Source organism: Manis javanica, chromosome 5 (genome assembly GCF_040802235.1).
Source record: "Manis javanica isolate MJ-LG chromosome 5, MJ_LKY, whole genome shotgun sequence".
Taxonomy (NCBI): domain Eukaryota; kingdom Metazoa; phylum Chordata; class Mammalia; order Pholidota; family Manidae; genus Manis; species Manis javanica.
In genome coordinates this window covers 152652185-152665821 of record NC_133160.1, presented here as the reverse complement: position 1 = coordinate 152665821, position 13637 = coordinate 152652185, and positions in this window count along the sequence as shown.

Genomic DNA, 13637 nt, shown 5'->3' with positions numbered 1-13637 from the left:
TTGTGATGCCCAGTCTCCAGTTCAGAAATGCTGAAGATTTCCCAGGTTTGGTGTACTGGGGCATAAAGGAAGAAACTTCTCTCACCCATCTTCATCTCTCACTTGTGGGCTGATCTCAGTGTAATTCAGATAAGCTTCCTGGATCTCTTGTGGCTATACTCGGTGCAAAGGACCCAGGTTGATGGCTTTGAAGAACTTCACCATTATAGCAATACCAATATAAAAACACACAGTATTACATGAGAAGCTGTTATCTCCTGTTATTGGCTGAGATGCTCTTTTTCCCAGGATTGTCTTGCCAGGAGGCAATGAAGAATGAAGCCAGCAGACAAGAGTATGAAGTAACTAGCAAAGTTTTTAATGAATATTGTAAAGGAAAGACTCCCGCTAATCAGGAGGGGCTCCAAGAACAGATGCCATTAGGGCTGCAGTGTCTAGAGTTTACAAGCACAAAAATGGAGAAAATCATGCAAGTGGCTGGGATTTGTTGCTAGAGCCTGTTGCTATGGCCGAGCTAGGATCAAAGGAAAGAAAAACTCCCTTTTTTCTCAGGCTGGATTTTCCCACATGTCCAGAATGAGGCTTCTTGTTTACTGAGGAGACTTGACCCTAATTCTCTTCTGCCTGAGTCTTACCAGGGCCTTGAGTTCTATCTGCCTGCAACTCACTAACACCTGCCTCACTCCTACTTTGGAGAGTCTACTTTTTCAGAAGAGACGGCATATGAACTTGGTCTCCAAAAATTAGTCAATCACTTAACAATTCAATCTTGCAAACTGCAGCTCCAGAGGAGGAGCCATTAGATAAGTGTCTCTCCCTGGGTAGCTTCCACATGATGGTGATACTCAGTCATGCTTTGGGGACCACTGTGTAGTTCTTATCAAAGCTTAGAGAGAATCCATCACCCATAGTGCAGTCTCTTATGCACTGTCTCTTATAAGCTGGGTGACCCTGGAAGCCAACTGCAATTCTGAAGCTTCAATTTCTTTGGTCATATAATAATACTTCACCACAGGATAGATTGCTGTAAAATGGATCAGTCAGGGATCTGAGTTGCAAGCAAAAGAAACCAATTCTGGCTGAGTTAAGCAGGAACAGGATTTATTGACAGTCACCTGAAGTGATGGGGAACCAGGCATAAAGGCAAAAAACCCCACAAAAACCCCAAATTCAAGCCAGAGACTGGTCCAAAGGGGAACTATCATGGATAGTGGTGCTATTGCTCTTTATTTCACTGGTTCTTTGTTAAAACTCTGGGGTAGGGTTCCTAGTTCAAACCCTGGTTGCCTGAAACTGGAGCACATTCTTGATTTTGGCTGTAAGGTGACCCATGTGTCAGCCTCCTGGCAGGACTCATTAGGGGAAGAATTATCTAAACATAGGAAGGGGAACCAAAATAAACACTAATATTCACTCTCTGAAGATTATATGGGTTGTATTCCCAGACACGCAGCTCATTGTAAACAAATGTGAGTTCCATTTTTACCTTCCTTGGGTCAATATCTTTACTGTTGATGGCAGTATTAATGGAATTTATAAACCACATCTGAGTGATTTGTAGCACTTACTTGCTCATTTACTATTTCTTGCTTTTTTTATAGCTGTTTGGGGAAAACTGCCTTAGGCCTCTAAAATCAGTAAATATTTGAAAGACTGAGAACAGATTCATGCAAAACTTGAAAAATATCAGTATATTTCATTTGCATGTTTCTTAGACTTGGCTTTAACTTTAGAAACTCTGTCCTTATCCTTTTCTGCTTGTTATATAAAACTTCAACTTTATACATTCAGCATTTTGAATACGATGGGGCTTTGAATATGAGCTTTATGAGTGCTTATCAGTGGAGAAGGCTAGTTGGGAATGTGATTTGTGTGTCTAGAACTACTCTACTTGTTTCTTCCTTAATGACTAAGTCACTCCTGGAAATAAATGAGTCATTTACAGAGACACATGCAGACTCTCAAGCCCTTGGGGCATTCTTTTAGTGACTGGAGAAAAATAGTCTAAATGTGCTGGTGTTGAGTCCAGTCCAATTCCTCTGCTCTGAGTTTCCCTTTGGCTATTCAAGTTGCTTAGGAAGCAGGATAACTTATTATTACAAGAGCAGAACCGAAATCAAACTCTTTTTCATCACGCTGTAACTGTGTGACCTTAAGCAAGTTATTTAACCTCTCTGAACCTCAGTACTCTTATCAGAGGGTAAGTCTTAGAATTTTGTAAAACACTTTCTATGAAGTAGCTAGTAGAATGCTGGTTTATAATTTTTTATTAACCAGTGGATGACACAGAGACCACTGAGGATAAATTTATGTTCTGTTTTACTAAACCTATGTGTTTGCTCTCTTTTCCACTAAAAATAAAGAATAATGGCACAATCATAACAAACCAAACCCTTTGAGGGCAGGAAAAGTTTAATTAATTTTTCCTTCTGGGGTTCGTAAAGTCCTTTGTACAGAAAACAAAATCTGTACCCATTTAATGACAGATGATGTAGCTAGAACTCACAATGGATCTTTAGGATTGAAAAAATATCTGGAGTTTTAAACAGTTGTGCAACAGACAAATCCCACAATATCACAGTGTATGGTTAAGGAACAGGAAATTTACAAAACAAAGAATAGCAAGAAAAATAAAGTATACAGTCCTGAAATCTCTCATTATCTTCCAGGAAAGGTGATTTGAGGCCAAGGCACTCTGCTGAACAAACTGGGGATAAATTTCAAGGAAAGAAACCTGTGCCCTTTTACTATGTGTTCCTATGTAGTGTTACATCTGAGTGTTTGTGTCCCTCCCAAATTCATATGCTGAAATTCTAATGCCCAGTGTGATAGTGTTTGGAGGTAGGACTTTGGGAGGAGCTTAGGTTATGAGTGGTATTAGAGACCCCACCACTGTATGAAGACACATGGATGAGAAATGGTTCTTACCAGAACCTGACTGTCCTGGTGTCTTGATCTTGGACTCCCAGCCTCCAGAACTTGAGGAATAAATTTTAGTGTTCGTAAGCTTCTCAGTTTGTGGTATTTTGTTATAGCAACCTGAACAGACTGAGATGGACAATCTAACATGGGAAAGTAGCCTTGTCAAGTGAGTGTTGTATGCAGGGAAAAGACAAATATTCTATGTAGAGACCAGAGACTCTGTATGTGGGTGCTGCTGTTTACAGGGGTTGTCTAGGAAAATGAGCTTTCCAGTACCTATAGACTTTGGGACCTGTGGGTCATTGTGGGTCCTTTTGCTGGGGGATGAAGCCCTTAGTCCCTTGGGCAGCTCTTCTTGCTGCAAAGGTAAGCCCCAGTGTTAGTGAGCTCATTGTTCAGACAATTCAGAGAGAACCCCTGAAGTATTTTTAGACAGTCCTGCTTATAATGCCACACAGAATGATTTACAACTGCCATGTCTGGACTCTACCAATGAGATGATTTAATAATAGTAATAATAGTAATGGCTACTGTTGCTTTGATAATATGATATTTTATGTTTCTTCTCCAGTGCTTCTGTTTGTTTTTTACTTCCTCTGAAATTTCTACCCATAACTACTATTTCCTATGCCTCTACTTTCTATCAGTCCCTTGACATAAAATTCTCCCAAGAACCTTGTAAGTTAGACATTATTAACTCCATTTTACAGATGAGGAAGTGAGGAACACAGCTTTTAAATGATTTGCTAAAGTCAGTCCTCAGAGCTAGTACCTGGCCAGGTTGGAGCTGAAATCTGGGTGTCTGCTTCCAGATGGTTAGCTCTGTCTACATGCTAGATGCTTCCCTTGAGATCCTGAAGAGAAAGGAAAGGTCATGTCTCTGTTGGCTTTTTCTTTTGCCAAGTAAAGTCATAGAATACAGTGGTTTTCTCTTACCTCAGGAAGGCTCAGAGGAGTGGGATGCTTGACACGCTGGGCAGTCCACACCAGGAATACTAACAAGCTGGTGTGCCCACAGATGCAGCAATTATGTCCACTCTGCCCTCCTGCCACACAGACTAGCAAGACGGTGGACTGGAATGTTATGGATATCTGCCAAAATCATTCATGCTTATCTGCAGTCCTGTTAGTAATTCTCCAACAGTCCATTTGATTCAGTTGGTCAACCAAATTAGTCTGAGCATGCTATCTACCACATTAGCTTCCTCAATCATTAATGAGAAAAATCGAAAAAAATTGGATACCCAGAAAGCATGCCAAAAAATGTGAGCATAACCATTTCAGCTTAGCACAAATATAGTCATAAAGAATGTCCATTGTTTTAGCCCAATCTATTTCCCCTGTGAAACTTTGAGCTGTATCCTTCACTGGACATTTATCATGTCTTATGATATTGGACAGCCTCCCTGAAATTTTGAAATAGTTGCAAACTTGTGCCTATTATTAAAAAGGCCTGTCACTTAAATGAGAATCTTTGGCTGATTGTGAGAGGGAAAAGCAAGGGGACTAAAAGATACATTTGGGGCTTAGAAAGAATTACACACTGGCAAAACTCCACTCTGTTCCAACTAATTATTGTGATACATAGCAAAGAGAGAGAGAGGAAAGCTGTAGTTCCATCAATATTTCAGAGATACTTGAACATACAAAGACAGAGATAAGAAACTCTTAGTCTCTTGGTTGGTAACTTATTGATTACATGAACTGTTCACTAATGAGTGGACTGGAGAATGTTTCTACCCCCAAATATGCTGACATGTTTAAAATGGAATGTGTGTTTGCAAGAACCCCCACATGTGAAACTGGGGATAAAACTCTTTGGCACCTTTGACTTATTTCTTGGGCTCACAGTCATTTATTATTCATGTTGATAATTAAATGCAAGGTCTTATTCACATCACAGACATGGAGGGCAGAGTTCAAAAGAATGGTGAAAGTTCTTTGCCACAAGTGACTGTTTCTGAGGGGAGAGGTTTCTTACTCAGTTTTTCTGACCTGTGCTCTGCCTGGAAATGAGATGGGTGAAGGGTTTCCTTAAAAACTAAGGGCTTGGCAAGATCACTGCACAAGAAATTATGAGAGAGACAAGTCACCATCTGTTTTGGACAATGGATTGAAAAATTGAATTGGCAGTGTTGGGATTGTAGCTACCATAGCATAAAATAGCTTCGTGATTCCTCTAGAATGTGAAAAGTGAAGCTAAAATGTACCCATGAATACCCACATATTGATGAAGCATTCACAGAGCAGAGTAACTGTTGGAATCTGTATGTGATTCTCAGAGCCGAGGAAGTGAACCCCTTACTCAACTCCTACTAACTGGGATTCCCCCAGGCTCCTGTGTGCTGGGCCAGGAGTAATGAGGTCTCCCAACTTTAGATTATAGCCCAAGTGAAGCTTGCCATAAATTACATTTTAAGTTTCATTTCTACTTAATATATAAAATAAAACACACATAATTACATAGAGTTCCAGGCACTGATCTAATCATTTTACATTTATAAACTAATTTAGTCCTCACAATAGCCTGTGAAGGAGGTACTATCTCTGTTTTATAGGTGAGAAAACTGTATCGTAGAGAGGACACAAGTTCTTCCCCAAATCATAGTCCTGGTTCAGCACTTCTGGGAATGTTGAGCCTACTTTTTATACTTTCCTCTTCAGTTCTCACTCCAGATCCTTGTAACTGATCATCACTTTCCTCTGAGCAGCATGGAAACTCCATCATTGCATTGGGCTTCTTTCTGATTTCAGGGAAAAGAAACATTACCCAAACTAAGTAAAAATCACATTTGTTTCCTTCAACTTGTATCACTGAAATGTCCAGGGGTAGAGCCAGGCCTAGCTTTACAGCAGCTGTTTCCAGATGTCCCAGAGACACTATCAGGAGGCTGTCTCCAGCTCCTGTCTCCAGCCCCATCTTCCTCTGTGTTGGCTTGCTTCTCTGGCAAGATATTTTTTCATATGTGGTAGATAATGCTTTACATGCTACCTCCTGAGCAAGCTGGCAGAACTTGCTGAAAATTAAAATTGTCTTCAATTTCAATTGAAACAATTCAATTGAAATCTAATAGTGACCTAAGAGTGCAAGGCTTGTTGATGCTGTTGTGTTCTGAAAGTTCATTCATAACAACTCCTTTAAATTCAACCCTTTTTTTTTGCAATTGATGGAATGAAGACAGGAAGAAGAGGCTTGGTGGAGTGGGAAAAAATTCTGGATTTGGAGGTCGGAATCGCTTTAAGTCTCATTCTTATGTGACTTTGGAGAAGTCTGGCTATGTAAATGGGGTCATAATAGATGGGTCATGTTCTATGATGCCTCAGATTCTTTCCAGCTCCCAAGGTCTATGACTCCACACAGATGACATGATCCTAGAGGATCATGGCCGTTTAATGAAAACATTTAAGACTGCCACCATGACCTGATTCCCAATCTAATATGAGCTACAGAATCCCAGGCATTCTTTACAGTTAAGAATAACAAGAAGACTTTTAGTAGGGGCCAAAGTCAGAAGATTCCTCTCTGGGGTTGAGAGAAAATTTGCGGCTAAGTCTGGGGAAAAGGTGGTGAACAAAAAGCAACAAAATGTCAAGATATGAGGATCTTAGCCTGAATTATTATCTTCACATCTTCTTATCTAAAGGCTGAGTCCTCCATTAGCCCATCTATTCTTATGTGACTAGAGCAGTGCAGGGAATCATCTTGGATGGAGCACAGATGTAAAGGGTGTTGATCAACACTGTATACTGCAGATCTGAAACCTCTAACTGGAGGAATACGGGTAATCTAAGCCAGATGGTCAGTCTGAAGCTGAAGGCATCAGCTGGAGGGGCTGAGTGGGAAGGGACCTCCGTGCGATGGAGGTAGACAGGCAATGGAGAGCCAGTAATGTTGAGACAGAGGACAGCCCAAGAGGGGAGAAACTAGAAAGTGATACTTAGGCAGTTTCAGGCCCAAACTATCCAGATATATTTCATTATTTTTCTAGTTGTTGCTGTAAACTAGATTCAGATTAACAAACATATTAGGCAAACTCACAAGTGAGGAAGTATCAATCAGAATGCCAATTTGAGTGATTTACTAAGATAAATTTAACTACCCATACAACTAGACAAAAATGTTGACAAACCTATTCTGGAAATGAATTGAATATGAGAAGGTTGCCTGGTGAGCATAGAACCAGGAGTTAGTTTTAGGACATAAATGTATAATGACAATTTCAGTCCAGGGCACCTTCTCCATGAGTGGGTCACCCAGGGATTGGAAGGTGCTAGTCCATGAGAGGGGGCCCTTCTCTTCTGTAACACTAGGCTCTCTGACTCTGTTTTCCTAAGTTCCAACGGGGCATTTTTCCTACTCTATCCCTTCTCATTGGCTCAGTCATTCTTCAAATAAGCTAGTACTTTTATAATGCAACATTCATTTTGATTCACTTGCTTGTATACTCCAAATCATTTGTCTCTAAGGCATTTTTTGCATATTTCACATCACTTAGTGTTGCCTTAGTAGTTTAATTCCAAGAATTTGGGCTCTCATCCTGTGTCTACTTTTGTCACTTCTGAAGAAATTTTGATCAACCAGTTTCCTCTAAGAGCTCATGATTGATCCTTGGAAAGAAAAAAAAAAAAGACCTCCATGTGTTCTGTAATTTGCTAAAGAGAATTTTACTTCCCACGTGTACCCTGTCCTCTCTGAGGTGGGTCCTGCTGTTACCAGAAGAAGGTTCATTAGGTTGCTATGGGGCTCATGGCACCCTTGGACTCATGACAGCCTTATCAGGCTCTCCTTCTTGATTAGTGAAACAAGAACTGGGAACCTAGGGATCTGAGAGGTTTTCCTTCTAGTCAGGACATGTTACATTTCTGTTCTTCTTGGTCTGGTTTTTGTGTCATCATGGGATTGGACGGTATCATAGAAGCTTTTACAGTGAGATTTTAATGGATACTTTAGAGAAGGAGAAGAACTCATTCCCATAATCAGTTACCAAATGCTTTTCTAAAACTGTCTGGAACAGCAATTCCCCTGCAAGGTGTGTGTGTCGATTGGAGGTGGGGATGGGGGGGTGCAAGATGCACTGCTAACTGAGAGTTCATGGGAGCTGCTTTCTTTTTCATTACTAGTTGCTTTTTAGTAGCCATGCTCCAATAAGCTTTGGCCTGGTAAATAGAATGACGGTAGAGATGTTACTGAAATGGATTGACTCATTCTCAGAGCCCCCAAATAATAACACTAAAGTAATCTGAAAGGAATTGTTTTAACAGTTAATTAAAACAAAAGAAAACAAAGCAAACTAAACAAAAAGCTTCTACCTCCACGGGAAGATTTACAGGCATTTGCATTTCTTTTCTATTGAAGGATTTTTATAGATTCTGCATTCAGAAAATCAACAAGATTTACAGGGGCACACTGAAACCCTACAGTAATAGATATGCACACAAAGCCACTCTAACATCACAAGAATCTGTTTTAAAATGATGCTGAAAGAGTATTAGGTTAATTCCTAATGGCTGCAGCATCCTCTGCCCCAAAGAGGAAATGCCTACTACAAAAATTTCTGCTGCCGAGTACAACCCGGAAGCAGCTTATTAAAACTCTCGAGAAACAAGAAAGCTGTACATCAATGGGTGGTATGAAATGTAAACCTTGACAGCAATAAGAAAAAGTGCATTTATTAAGAGAAACACACGCAACTTCTCTGTGTTCATAATGTAGAAGTAGGGGAACTCTGTGGCAAATCCAAGGGCTGCTAAGGAATCTGTGCTTAGTGTCGGGCCGGGCCTGCGCGGCCTCCATGCGGCCTCCTTGCTTCTCCGTGATGGCTGGGAAACACCACCCAAGTGTCTTCCTCTCGCTGCATTCGATTCCCCCACTTACAGGACTGGAAGTGCTCCTGGCTGAGAACCTGTGAGGCTCCCTTGGTGTTTCTAGAACCCTGGGACGTCCTTGGACGTAAGACAGCGCCACTGCTGGTCAGCATTATCCCTTCAGGTGTGCGCGTTGCACGGCCCGCAAGTCAGAATGTCTGGCAGAGCGGTGTGTTGACAGGTGGCCCGTTCCTGATCCGGGAGCAGAGTAAGTACACAGCGGTTTGCAAGACCACAGGGAGATGGCCGGCGCCAAAGTCATCATCCTCCTGTCAGACCCCAGAACGAAAAGGATACGTTTAGATTTTATTCTCTGTACGCTGCTCTTAGACTTTTTTAGGGACATCTTGCCTTCAGGTAAATATTTTGAAGGTTTACTATTTTTTCTTAAATACTTTGGTTAGAAGTGAGCCCAGTGCTTAATGATACTAACCTCATATCTCATTAGTTCATTAGAGGGTGGGGGATTTACATTCCTCTGAGGCTTATTAAGGAAAGTAATTTTATTATAATCCTAATTATTATTTTAAGGCATATAAATTGATATTCTTACTTGTGAAGTGTTCCCTCTCCCTGCTTAGGAGGCCACATTGACAATTAAAATATAATAAATATGATTAATAATGAATAAACATAAAATTAAAATATCATAAAATACGCAATTAAAAAACACTAAAAATCCTAGCTGAGCAGAATCATTAGAAAGGGCTAATCATGACTGGAAGAAATGCTTCTAGAAAATGATTTTACTAAGCATTAATCAACCATGGAGAGCTTTTTAAAAATGTGTAATTCATGACTTAATAGTAACAAGATGTGAATCTTGTTAGACCCTTGATGCCTGAAATAAGCAAAGCAAAGTGGACCTGGGCCACACCCTGACACACAATATGGCCTTCCTCTTGCTCCTGTGTTATAAAAGGGCCATTCTCAAACCTAAAGGAAAGGAACCAGGTGTGCTGTCAAGAATGGCACACTCATAATCATAAATGTCAATATTATTTTATTAAATTTAATACTGTTTATGGAAGTGCTGGCATGCAAGCATCATTTGAAACAGTTATCTAAAAACTGGCATAGATAACCTTGAAAGTCCATTTCTGCTTCAAAATTCTCCCTGCCCTGGGATGTAGGGGGCTGTGGTGTAACAGAAGGGCACTGAACAAAGATTAGAGACCCCTGGGATGAGCCTGAGGGTTTTGCCTTTCAAGAGCTTCAGTTTACTTCTCTGTGAAATGGAGAGCATAACCTCTTTTTCACTGGATATCCGGGACAAATAAAAAAATGTATGTGAAGTATAAAATGCATTAGTTTCTAGAAGCTATATACAAACTTCTTTTTAGCTGAAAAGATACTCAGGTCCAGGTTGGATGATTAGGCCCTATAGCTCTGGATAATCTTTTTTGGAAGAGTAAGTTGATTTCATTTCTTTCCCTGATTTTTTTATTTTCTGTCTCTTTCTTCTTTTATACTGATCTCACATTACATCTTGCCTTTGTTTCTTGGCAACCTCACATCCTTTCTGAAAAGAGATGGAATGGAAATAAAAAAGTTAAAATGCTATTTTCATTGTTTTAGGGATATGATTTGACCCACAGAATATCTTAATCAAGTTAATCACCCACTGTGGTAGGGAATTTTACACCTTTCCCTTAGGCATGGTTTCCTTTGTGTCTTTAAAGGAGCTTTGATTTTCAAGATGCTGTTAGTAAGATGCCCTGCAAGGGGAAAACATTGCAATTCTTGCCTGTACCTTTTATGTGTCACAGAGGGGAATTTCGCTTCCTAACTGATCATCAGATAGCTGAGAGAGTGAGACCGTGAGGACCCTGAAAACAGCCACTGTGCCAGATGTTATGTGCAATGTTCTGCATAACTTGTCCACAGTCACCATTACAATTCTGAAATGTTGGCGTTTTTCATCCTTTTGTACACATACAGAAACAGAGGCGCAGAGAAGTTACTTAGCTTACATAGTTGTAAGATTTCATAGCTGGTAAGCGGAGAAGCTGGGATCCAGAGTAGAATCTTAGGGAGAGGGGAGGTCTTCCGCCAAGGAGGAAGACAGACAGACACAGGCTGAATCTCCACCAGGCATTTACCTGGAAGCATCGCTCTCATCTGATTTTGATGGACAGGCCTGGGAAATACATGTTTTCACTTGATAGCTTTTTATGAGGTATGAGGTGGTGTTTGGACTCATCTCTCATGGTAACATGTGCTGCTTCATTCAAGAAATAGGATAAACTAGCTTGCTACTCCTTCTTTAACTATTCTCTCTATTCTTACTATATAGAGTAAGAATACAGGGTTCTTACGTCAGCTTTATCCTCTGTGAAACAGAAATAACGATCGCATCTGTATGCTTAGGAGGATCCAAACTGATGGTACATGTAAGTGCTGAACCAAACTTCTGACAAAAACAATGTATCCAGAGGTGTTAGCTGGCACTTCTCTAATTTCCTCAGCTACTGAGAACAGTTAGAGTGCACACAACTTTGGGTTTCTATGAGGGAAGTCACTAGAGCTCATGTATCCTTCCATATTATGGCATGTTTTGGATTGTTTGTGTCACCCCCAGTGTTCATATGTTGCAACCTTAACTCCCAGTGGGATGGTATGAGGATCTGAGGCTTTTGGAAAGGGCGCAGAGCATGAGGGTGGCGTCCTTAGAATGGGATCAGTGCCCTTACAAGAAGGGACATGAGGCTCACTTTGCTCACCCTGCTCTCTGCCAGGTGAGGACCCAGCAAGGAGATGGCCTTCTACAAGCCAGGAAGCTGGCCTTTGCCAGATGCTCGGTCTTTTGGCACCTTGATCTTGGACTTTCCAGCCTCTAGAACTGTGAGAAATACATTTGTTGTATATAAGCCATTCAGTCTATGGCATTCTGTTAGAGTAGTCTCAACAGACTAAGGCACGGCAGAACACACAACCCTGGGCTACCAAGTCCTACTGGTTTAAAGCTTAGTGTCTTTGGAGTTGCTATTAGGTCAGATTCCAAACTCTCCCTCTTCCTTGCCTCCATCTCCAACCTGGGAGGGCATCTCGTTAGTGGGAAGGAGGTGTGCGTGGGCGGTTCCTTTCTGGATTTCTGCTGGCTGTGGCTTTCCACATCATCACTGAGCTGGTCTCCACTGTGGGAGCTGTTCCAGGCTGGAGGTCGTAGGAGCTGGGATTTGGCAGGTGCCTGGGAGGTGCCCCCCTCCATCTGGGCTGCTGATGGCTGGGCTCACGGCTGGAATGGAGCTCTTGGATTCTGTGGTGCACACACACCCTTCCCCTCCCATGCCCCACTAGCATTCAGCTTTCTGCTACTTGGTGAGGAGAGGCTGTCACTTCACCCTTTGTTCTGTGCCAGCCCTAGGCACCCACCTTCTAGACTGCTGTCCAGAGCAGTGTGCCAGCATAACACCTGTGCTAGCCTCTGTGCCTTTCCATCCAGGAGTCTCCTGAGCGCCCTTCAGAGCCTCCAAGCCACAGGGAATGAGATGAGGTCCTTTCTTTTGACCAGGCACACGTATTACAGTCTGGTTGCCTCACACCCCACTGAGGGGGATTCATTGGTAAGCCTCCCATTTTCTCACACCTTCCAATGGACAGTGAATGCTGGTCTCCTTACTTTGAAATCACTCTGCACCTCAGGGGAGATTTGAAATGCAGCACGTCTCCCTGTTCATCTGCCATCTCCACTCTACTCTTCCTCAGCTTCGCCTCTGTCCTCTTTCCAGGAGTGGGAGAGTGACTGCAGAAACGAGGTACCCTGGGCTGTTTCTACATTTGGGGTCACAGTCTTACTTGTCACCTACATTTGGGGTCAGCTTGTCTGCCTGAAGGCCTCTGTCTAGCCACTGAAAAAGGTGCTTCCTTAAAGGTCAAGCCTGAGGAATGGGGTCCTCTGCTCATTTTTCTTAGGCTGTTCATTGGATGCTTGCCACATGCCTTGAGCTCTGTGCCTCACAGGCTGCATGGCGGTAAATCCTGTGAGCTCCTCCTGAGAAGTCGGCATGGGCTCTCTGCTGCAGGATGGGATGAGGCCTGGCAAAGTTGAATGACCTGGCCAGGCCAGTTCCTGGTAGCCTGAGACTCTCACCCTTAGGAGTTTCATTCTACCAGCTCAATAAATAATGAGAAACTGAATATTTCATGTGGGAAAGCACTATTGTATGTTTCCCCAGCTCTGTCTTTGGTCTGTTTCTTTCTCCCCTCCATGAGAAAGATTCAGCCCTCAAGCCACAATGAACTGATTATTCTCTGTTGCTTCCTGCCCCCGTGTCTTAGGGAATTGTTCCTTCTTCGATTCTCCTGTCTATCTGGAAATCTCCAAATCATTTTTCAGTGCTCATCTTTAAAATGTTCCTCCCTCTACCTCATCAGCTCCCACATCCTCCTTGGAGAATAAGTTGTTCCCCCAGGTGGTGCATGCAAAAGCCATTGTGTGGGGTCTTTATTATAATACTTGTGCGATGGCACGCAGAGCTCTCCTCTTCTGATAGCCCTCCCCTTCAGGTTAGAACAATTCAGTCTGCATGTACTTTATAATCACTATGTGCATTACATCTTGCATTTCTTGTTTCTCCTCTCTCCTGCCCTCTGTCTATGTCAATTACATATTTTCCAATAATGACATGTTAGAATTAGGATATGGCCAGTGGTCTGACCTTTTAATTTTGCATTGTGAACTCAGGGATGCAGGTCTAGGTGGAATATTTTTTCATCTATTTAGTCCTAAGTACTTGTCTGTTTGTCTTGCACATAATAAGCTATTGAATAAATGAATAAATAAATGAATAAGTGTTGTACCAAGAGGAATGTGATTATGGTAAATGAAATGTACTTAACTTATGGCT